The following is a 10,264-nucleotide window of genomic DNA, read 5'->3' on the forward strand; positions in this document are numbered from 1 at the left end:
GGCGTGGAGCAGATGTGCCTGTCTTTCAATGTGGGGGCGGCAAGGATCTCAAGGCCCCAGGGACATCAAGACGGCCACCCAAATACATATTCATGCATGTACATGTTGAGCATATTACAAAGTATAAGTTAGAGGTCCACCTAAATGCTGTTATAAAAATACCATGGAATCAACATGATATATGTGCCGGTTTGCTTGCCATGGATAGCCTAAAGACTTCCAAGTCACTCATCAAATGACAAATAGATCTAAGAACAAAATTAAGCTGAATGCTTGGTCGAGTGGTTCTCAAATAGCGAAGCATCTGTATGAGTGACTGGTAGATCTTGGTCTATTTTCTTTACCGGCTCACACACAAAATTATATGAGAATGTAAAATATGGCAAAATAGGATAATAATAGTAACTGTTATGAACCGTCATCTATATCAGCTCTCCATGATTGTCCACAGTGTGCATCCGATTTTTTTCCTGTTGAAGACTTGAATTCCTAAAACTGTTGAAAGAATTCAAGGTTAGTCTATTCCGATTTACTTACACATGCAACAAATCTAGCTTGATGAAAGTGTGTACATAACATCAATTATTTTAACTGGTTATTTGAGTTAAATTATATAGAGGAGTGAGTTTGAGGATACAGAGTTATTTACCTAGTGAGTAGGCGTAAGAGGCCCCGGTGACAAAGTTGAATGACATGAAGGAAATAAACAGCCTCACATGCAGTAGAGGACACCTGATATCCCTCATACAGCTGCTACACCTCCAGCTCTACTATATCATGCACTCGAATGTGCAAATCAAAGTCATTCACTTGCTGCATTTCTCAAACTTTCATGCCAGCCAGTCTGTATTTTCAATGTTGGAGTTTGTAGGGTAATTTTTATCCATAGGTACAGTCTTATGCATGTTTCGCAAGCCAATAACAACAATATAATCGTAGAAGGCATGCAATTCCTATAACTGAAGCACATTCATCTAGCTAACAGAGGCGAATAACCATGAGGCATGGAAAAGGAAAATACTGACAATATATAACCGTATATATTTTCAGGTTAGGCTCATACAGAACAAAAGGAGCTTTCAGAAGGATGGAAACTGCATGGGAAAAAATGGGTGAAGAATAATTAAGAGAATTTGAAGATAGAAACTACAGAGAAAAAGGGTAAATAATTCCGAGAATTTGAAGAGAAGGTTGCTCCAGCCATATGCAACCTTACCATCTTCTGAAGTTAGCGACAGTTCACCATGCATGCCACTTGTTCGCTTCTGGCCCAGCAATATCAGAATATTTCAAAGCTTTGTATTAAAAGTTGGGCTTAGTCCTTTCTCTAAAAGTAGGATAAATATCATCAATCGATCTACACACTGCAGATCCAATTTGTTCTGGAACATGTAGCCATTAACTTAGCTCAGCCATTACTTCTGCCTACGAGGAAAGCAAATTGCGTACAACCAGAAAACCGAATATAATTAGGGATATAAGCTATTGCTAGCCAACTACAACTACATAACTATTTTGGTGGTCTACCCATATAGCCTGCCCTACACCCGTTTTCACTCTCTAGAAAAGGGCACCTTTAACTGAATAAACAGTACTGCATAAATAATATATAGATTAGTCCATTTGAACTACAAAGAATCCATAGATTACGTGTAGATAGATTGCCTTAGCACTAGAAAGAAAAGATATATTTTCCTGTAGATATAAGGTAGATATGTGAGACGGACAAGGGCATAGGGCATAAAAACTGTCGCTCAGATGCGAGGAACCGTGCTTTGAATGTCTTGCCATCGGTTCATATATAGGAAAGGCAATTCAGCTCCCAGCAGGGTGTAGAAAAAACATGTAAAAGGGATCCTCAATGCCAATTTTTAAAAATAGAGACGCCGATATATAGACAGGAAAATATATTGCCTCACCCATATGTTGTTTCATGAAGGCAAAGAACTATGGGAAGCATCACAAAAAATTTCACTTAACCCGACAAACTAACAGGGGCACTACTTATGCCACCTAACATCCAAAATTACCGAACTAAAAAGATGCACTATGCATTTTGGATCAATTCATTTCCTAATGATTTAAAATATACCAGATGTACTTAAAAGAACATGTTTTCGAAGCTGTAGTATATAAGTAACATGTCATTACCATGTTGATAATTTATTGAAGAACGTAAGATCTGAAACAGTATTTAGTTCAAGGTAGAACATATTAGCTATATTATCAGCCCGAAAAGAAAAGGGGACAATTAATATCAGAAAGAAAGGCACAAGATCTAACCTGTACTTTCTTGTTCCATGGAGTGATTTATTGAGCACACGTCCTTAATAGAAGATATGTTCCCCACATATGAAAAAGTTAAGATTGAGCTTGTTCCATTTAACTTCAAGCGCCAATGGCATCCTTTAAAGGAGACAGATTTGTCGACATCAGACACACCGGAGATACTAAGAATTTCACTGTAAGGGAACATTAGATAAAAATAATGAAGATAATGAAGAAAAGATTGTGATAGAATTAGTCATGGATTTACCAGGAGGAAAATCAACGGATTTACCAGGAGGAAAATCAATCGGTCAACAACATTAACTCTATTCATCTTGAGTAAACAAAACAAAACAAAACAAAACAAACAATCTTCAGACTGATAATGATACAACGCTAGCAATCATTTAAGTCTATAGGATAATTTGGGAAGAGCTAATGAGACGTTGCAGTATGCTACTGGTATTTTGTCAATCCTTAGCTCATAGCAATGCATGCATCAAACAGCCTGCACATGGACATGTCGGAAAAGATCATTAGGAGAATGCCGCTAAACATAGCAGCATCTACAAAGGATAGACCGAAAAGCCATGGATTTTCATGCAAGTTCAGCGCATTGACCATCATGTCTGTTTGGTTAAGAGATGCACATAATATAGCATTGGACATTAAATAAATCTGAACAAAGTGAATAAAAAAATACAACAAAAGTAGGTCGGTTGGGTAATAATTAACCTGCAAATATCACGTTGAGAAATGTAATTGAGAAATATCATATGCAATAAACAACGGTAAATATGTACTGTCATTGAATTATGGTAAACTAACTTTTTGTACATTAGACTGAGGACCAGTGACCCCCTGTATAGAAGAGAGCATAGAGCTAGAAAAGTGATGCGACACTCTTTATATGATTATACCACAAACCATCTACGAATCGGTCAACACATCATTCCAATATAATATAGATGTAGTGCCATGGAGCCCATCTGCTGGCAGAAGCATGCTAGCTTGCGGATACAAACATACATGAATGGGTCAGGGAGTGATTTGTAATTTCAGTGAAAACATGAATGACATTGTTTTGATTTTGAATCTCTACTGAGATGAAAGAGAAAACACGGTAGGAACAAAGCATCACAAACATGTAATTGCATTGCCTGCCATTCTGTAAAAAGCTGCAAGAAGCGTAGCTGCATGAATGTTGAAGCAATCTTGTAGGGATATCACATACACCCTGATCTGCAGCTCCTCTTCTCCCGTGGTTTTGAGAATTCTTAAGGTTAATTAAAACTTGTCTTATTGAGCTAGACTTGAGGGCCTCCGTCGTTAGTTATTCCCTACAACTCCAATCTTTTAGCTCCACAGCTGAGCCTTTCATTTTTTTATGCGGGTAGCTGAACCTTACATATCTCTATGTAAACTCACCCGTTTGTGCTGTTGTGCATTACAATAACTGAATTGCCTTGATAAAAAAACTGAAGCACCAGTGGTCTAGTTGTGATAGTAGAATGCATTGTGGTCAAAGATTATGTAATGAAATGGAAAAATATTCATTAATGACAGACCATGAAGGGATAACATAATGTGAGCAGAAATTGTACTCTGTTAACCTCAGTGACTGAGAATTAACATATATTTTAGTTAGCGTCAATGAGCATTAGCTGCCCCACTGCCGTGTCTCACGATGTTTCGGACGGCCATGGTCTGCATTCATCGCTCAAATTAGAAGAAATGCCATTGTAAAAGACTCTCCATCCACACCGCTGAATGCTGTAACATCATGGTCTGTGCTAGCGGCTAGCCATGGTGACGGAGATGCGAGACCAGATGGGCTTACTGTTGATTGGCGAGAGCATTCACCTTCGGGCACCGACAGCCTGGGCAAATCCCGCCAATGTCGATGACAAAGGCTATGACCGTAATTGCAAAGAATCCCTTCTTGCCCTGCATGCGGCATCGAATGTGAGGACGGGGATGTCCATCTCGACGGTGCGGTGCCAGATGGGGCGAGTGTTGGTTGATCAGGTGGCAACTGGCGTCAGTGGCGAAATGTGGAGTTCGCAGCAATCACGCTATGCGCTGGCTGCGCACCGCTACGACATGACATGATCCTTTCCTTGCGTTGCTTGAATCTTGGTAGTACAAAGAATAGATTGGTAAGTTCAGAAAGTGAAAAAGATTATAATTGATGATGCATATATTAAAATTGGGATACCTTAATTAAAATTGTAGCAAATACATCTGTACCATAGAAGTAAAATTAAAATGCTTAGATCTAAAATTAAATCGGCCAGACTTCCACATTTGTTCTGCATTTGTTTAAATTAAGACACACTCAAAATGTATATGTTTCAGTTAATGTGAGAGATACTAAAAATTAGCCACGACAGAATGCAAGAAAAAAGATCATCACGAAAGATGCATAGTACTGAAAGGTGAAAGCCATGGCATATGCGATTTCTTAACGAATAAAGAAACCAATAGTAGTACACACCAAGATTAAATCAGTAAACTTCTATAAGCTGTTGGCAATGGAGTAGCATCGACTCAGGCAAAATTCATGGGCAGACAAGCTGTTCGCATTGTTTTAGCCGGTGGAGAAATTGATAGCAGAACTGCATCACCTACAATTACAGAACTGCCTCACTTATAACATCAATACACTGCCTGTATAACAGAAATATGCCCGACTCAGCTAGCTCTAACACAGAGAGGTGTTGTGTCAGGTTTAACCAAACTCTGAATTGCAAGAATAATTTGGTGAAATATGCTTCTCTGCTGGTTTGAGCAACGGCAACATCATCAATCAATTTAGAAAAGATAACAACAATAGACCATCGATTGGGTGGAACATGGATCAACCACACATGAGAAAAACAAGCCGGCTCCAGGTGACCTGATTAAGATGGATCATATAACATACCATCAAAAAATAAATTCAGAAAATAATACCGACATAATGAATCCTCCTCTTTCTCTCTTTTCTACCAGGAAAAACTGAAGCCCCGCCATGGCTTGGAGCTCTCCCTGCCAGCCATGGAGACCCGCCTCTACCTGCAAGGAATTTGCGCCGCCGCGCCAGATCCGTCCGTCGCGCCCGTCCGCCGTCGCCCAGCTCCGGCGAGCTCCTGCCTAGGTCGCCGGATCCCTAGCTCCGGCCTTCCTCGTCGTCACCGGCGAGGCGCCCAACCGCTCGAGCCGACGCGTTGATCCGATCCAGAAGGTGGCAGGGTGGGCGGTGGCGGCGCGCGGTGAGGGGCGTGGAGATTGGGAGGCAGGGCGTGCGGTGGGAGGGGGTGATTTTCTTTCCTTTCTCTCGGGCGTACCGGTTCGTATTAGACTGCGGGTTCAATGACAAAAACCACAGGGATCTTCGTGTAAAAGGGCGCGACGGTGAACCCGACATGTTTTAAATTCAAAGTGAAAACGTAAACTTATAAGAAGAAGCGTATTGTGACGGTGAACCCGCGGAGTCAATCTGTATTTTATTATTAATTAATTAGAGAGAGATTAGGAAAAGACTAGTACAAATGCCCGTGCATTGCACCGGGCGAAAAAAGGCGTACAACCTGCTTTATGCGCCATTTTTTATATTTAATTTTAATAAACATCAATAATAAGGTTACACCGATCATTGCTTTTTGTAGGATGAAGTTTGGACATGAGGAAGCAACTTAGCATTCTTTGTCTGATGAAAGAGTAGTTTTGGATGGAATAGTTGTCCATCTGGATGGAATAGTTGTCCATCGGTTTTATTTTTTACTATTCGAGAAAATGCAAAAATTTCCTTATTTTTAATAAAAATCACAAAAATTGGGACACTTTTAAGGAAAGATAATGTTTTTACAGAAATTGGATCATTTTTTTGAGGAACTTTTTTTTGAACAGATGTATTTTTTAAAAAAGAAATTTTGATTATTTTAAGTTTTTGTACATTTTAAAATGAAAATATTTTTTTGAAAAATTGGAACCTTTTTAGGAATTTTGAACATTTTTATAAGTGAACATTTTTTTAAGTGTAAACATATGTAAAATTGTGAACATTTTTAAACTATTTTACTATGTCAAATTTTTCTACAGATAGTTGGTTGTTTGTTTGGGAAGAGTTTATCCTTTTTCTTAAAAAAGATATTGCTAGTAAATATACCCATGCATTGTAACGGGGAAAAAATATCACATGTATTTAACCCAATAACGACATCGCAACATATACGGCGTTGGCGTCGACCAGCGCAAATCCCCCTTCTATTTGATCAACCTCCGGCTTGATATCGCCTGAGCAGCCATGTTGTGAGTCAACGTGTTTGCCATGCAAGCTCTACCCCAACCTTTTCTTCTAGCCTCCCGTGTCGCTCCTCATGCCGCGTTGCTGTCAGCACGTATGCCTCCTCAGTTGTTGCTTCGTGTGGATTGCTGTCTCATCAAATTTGATATTGTCTGCTCAATCATGGTCCGTTATTTGATTCACGAGACCTAAACCAATAGTGATTACCAAAAATACTTGCTACTACGTAAAGGTACACTTGACTACTCATGTACGTGTGTGATAAGCACCGGATAGCACTTGCTAAATATCAATTATGTAATATAATGAGAGTATCCATCTTCGTCGTGAACATACTGGCCATGAGAACATTTTAAGCACTAAGGGAATATATATGTTATAATGACACAAAGATAGAACAGTATATGGAATACACCCTTGCATACCTCTTTTCCTTCAGCTACAAAGGATACCCTCGGATCTGTCATCGTTATTGGACTGAGCGAGGAAACAGTTAAGCATACAGGAATTATCTAATTAATGGAGCGATATGTAGGATCACATACTAATAAACTTGGTCAGTGTCATCTACACTCGGTCATTCAGTCTCCCCCTCATTAGATTTTCTAAAAGAGAACCTCCTCTGTGAATTCTATTAACAGAAACCAAAAGTTCATCTACAGCATGAAGAAAACTAAAAAGGGAAGAAGAAAACAGAAATAGGAACATCCAGGTAACCCTAGAGGGCACCCAGAACCCACAAATATCTAGGATCCGGGGTTTGCCCTTTCAGCAGCTACACAATAGAAACAAAATATTTCATCGCTAGATGAGAGTGAACATACTCGCAAAAGCAGTCACCAACAAGCAGGAACAGTCCACAAATGGCAAGAGTGGCTTTAAAGTTTGATTCCTCTGTTCACTTTAATTGCTTTTAAGCTGCCAGTCAAATGACTCTAGGTCGTCCATCTTTGAGATGCTCAAAAGACATGATTTGTCACTTGCTCGAAGAGCTTTACTCCCCAAATCAGCACTAATCTGCAAAATTGACCATCAGTTTAACCAAATAACAAACCACATGAATCAGAACAAAAGTATCAGACACCGCATTTATTCTCAAAACAGGCCTCATTCATAAACCTCCAAATTGTCAATACAGCAGCCAACCCCACTGCAATACAAAAAATTGTCTTTATTTTTTCAATCTAAGCCCTCAGAACCTAAAGAAGTCATGATCAGTATAAGGTACAGTTTTTCAGATTAAAAGTGAATTGCAAAATGGTTGAGATCAACTAAGTAGCCCATCTCCGCCACGTAACTAACATGCTTTATTGTTGTTCCACAGTTGAAAAGTATCTCCCCAAAGAGTCCATGTAAATCGCACTGATTCCCATATGATTTTAGGTTTAATGTAGCTGATTTGAACATTAACAAAACAATCACTGAAATAAGACTGACATACTGAACAATATGCTCGGGACAGATTCGGTAAGAGAAGAACAATCAAATAATATGACTTGTACCATTCACACTTAAAACTGACTAACAGAAAGGAAACCAGGAATAATTTTCCAACAATGTAATCATCAGGGATTCAACATCAAACACAGCTAACCCTACAGTTTGCGCTCAGTATGATCAATATGAATTCGACATGACAACCACAATTGAACATGACGACTTGCAGAATTCACACATAAACTGCATAACAGATAGGAAACCATCTTAATAAACTGATATAAACTTAACAGAGGAGATTGGAAGATGGAGAAGAAAGGGTCAGGGGAGAGGTTCAATTGGGTTGGTGCCTTTTTGAGATCAATATGCTCCTATACCTGGGTGGAGATGTCATGGCCTCGGCGGGGATCCGTGTAGGATTACGGGGCGCAGACGCGGGGCGCCTCGGTGGGGATGTCATGATGATCAATTGTATTTTACATACGAAAGGGGATTTATTCGGCCAAGAAATAAATAACTAAAAACTTCAGTAAAACTAAGGATAGGTTATGATGCATGGTACTGATTAGACCACATATATCAATGTACATACTTTTTTGTAGGCGCAAAAAGTAGGTGGTAATAAGCTACGTACCAGGTTGAAGCTCCCTACACATCCAAGGAATAAGGCCATCACAATCATCTATGTTCAGCAAGTGCACACAGGCATCAGAGTTCTTGCCTGATCTTGACATGCCGCCATTCTCCGGTTACATATGATGTAATATGTATTCCGTCCCAACATAAGTGGGATGGAGGGAGTACTTGTTTACGAAGAACAATTTTCTTCTGTAATTACAATGCACGCACATCTTAGATGAGGTTCAACTGAATCTCAGTTCTATAAATTATGTAAAGATGCGAATTGGTGGCACCTTATTCTTCTTTTTCTTTTCTCTGGACGGGTTCCATCTATTCATCTAGACCATGCACCATCTCCCATAATTATGCCTTCAATCAATAAGCATGTGCATGCACAACCCTTTTGTCCCACTAATAGTTGTAGCAGCCCATGAGCCGTACCTGATCACCTTGAACCTAGTATGAAAAAGCAAAACATGTGAAGAATTTCTTCGTAATATACATGAGAAGATATATATATACTTCTTCCTATTCCTTGACTGAATATTTAGCACTGTATTTTTTTGTTTGACATTCGGACCTTCACTTCTCATTCATTATAATCTGAATGATGCTCATAGTCTATTATGTTCATAGTCTATTATGCTCATATGGTAGTCCAATTGAATTCCACCATTTCAATTAGTCTCCAGAAGCATCTTAAGCCACAACTACTTATTAGTCAGGCCTTGCAAGATATTATGTACTATATTTGTAAACTAATATAAGATCTTTTAGATCACAATTAGTTTACAGAGGGAGTACAACTCTAGCATATTTGCACATGATGATCTCATAAGAGGAGGAAGAACACATGCCTGCAAGGACAGATGAGACGCCCAGGGGATCTCGTGCTTGAGAGCTCCTAGTCAAATCTGCGATGTTCCCCTGAGGGAGAGAGTCGCGGATAGTAGACTCCTCTTCCCCATGAACCCCACCATCATCCTTTCTCCTCCCTCTTCCAGGAAATCCACCTTAAATTCCATGGATTCCTAACGAGGGTCGCTCGAATTGACGGCTGGTTGCTCGGATTGGGTGCCGCGAGCTTGAAGATTGCAGGAGGTTGAAGACCGAGGAGGCTCAGAGTGGCGCCGAAGAAGACGGGGGCAGGTGCAGAGGGCAAGGAGATAGGGCGATAGACGACCGCGGAAGATGACCGGCCGCGCGTGCGGTGGCGATGGCGGCGGCGGTGCCGTACGTGTGTAGGCATCGAGGAGGAGAGGTTGTGCTAGTGGGTTTCTTTTTATAGAAAGATCTACTCCCCCGTGCGTCAGCCCAACCCACGAACGAAACGTTTTTTCACCGTTGACGTCGGATAGAAAAACGATGGCAACATTAGTACCACCTCGCGTATATGTATTAAATTCAAACTGAAAGCGTAAATTCATAGGAAGAAAGCGTGTTGTAACGGTGAACAAAAGCCCGTGCGTTGCAACGGGTTAAAGAAACCACAAAAATTTGATGGGCCAAAAAAATACATTAGCAATTGTAGGAAGTAAAACACATTTATAGAAGGACCAACATCCCAAATAATAGATCTTCAATCAAATTTCCAATAGTCAAATCATCCTCCAACAACACTGATATGGAAAGCTTAATTAGATATTTTGA

General features: G+C 39.9%; 1 long non-coding RNA gene across 14 annotated transcripts; it reads right to left on the reverse strand.

Annotated features, from left to right (window-relative positions):
- Positions 1-73: 73 nt before the first annotated feature.
- LOC125508511 (uncharacterized) lies at positions 74-9,919 on the reverse strand. 14 transcript variants are annotated; one of them, XR_015604334.1, is made up of 4 exons: positions 9,472-9,919; positions 8,908-9,070; positions 650-8,821; positions 74-495 (listed from the first exon to the last, which is right to left on the reverse strand). It is a non-coding gene; the product is annotated as an uncharacterized LOC125508511 (long non-coding RNA). The 14 variants fall into 14 exon arrangements; XR_015604340.1 differs by having other exon boundaries at positions 650-7,573; positions 8,371-8,821; positions 8,908-9,919; XR_007283558.2 differs by having other exon boundaries at positions 650-7,573; positions 8,628-8,821; positions 8,908-9,918.
- Positions 9,920-10,264: the final 345 nt, after the last annotated feature.

Source organism: Triticum urartu, chromosome 5A, assembly GCF_056163025.1.
Source record: "Triticum urartu cultivar PI428250 chromosome 5A, HENAU_Tu73, whole genome shotgun sequence".
Lineage (NCBI taxonomy): Eukaryota > Viridiplantae > Streptophyta > Magnoliopsida > Poales > Poaceae > Triticum > Triticum urartu.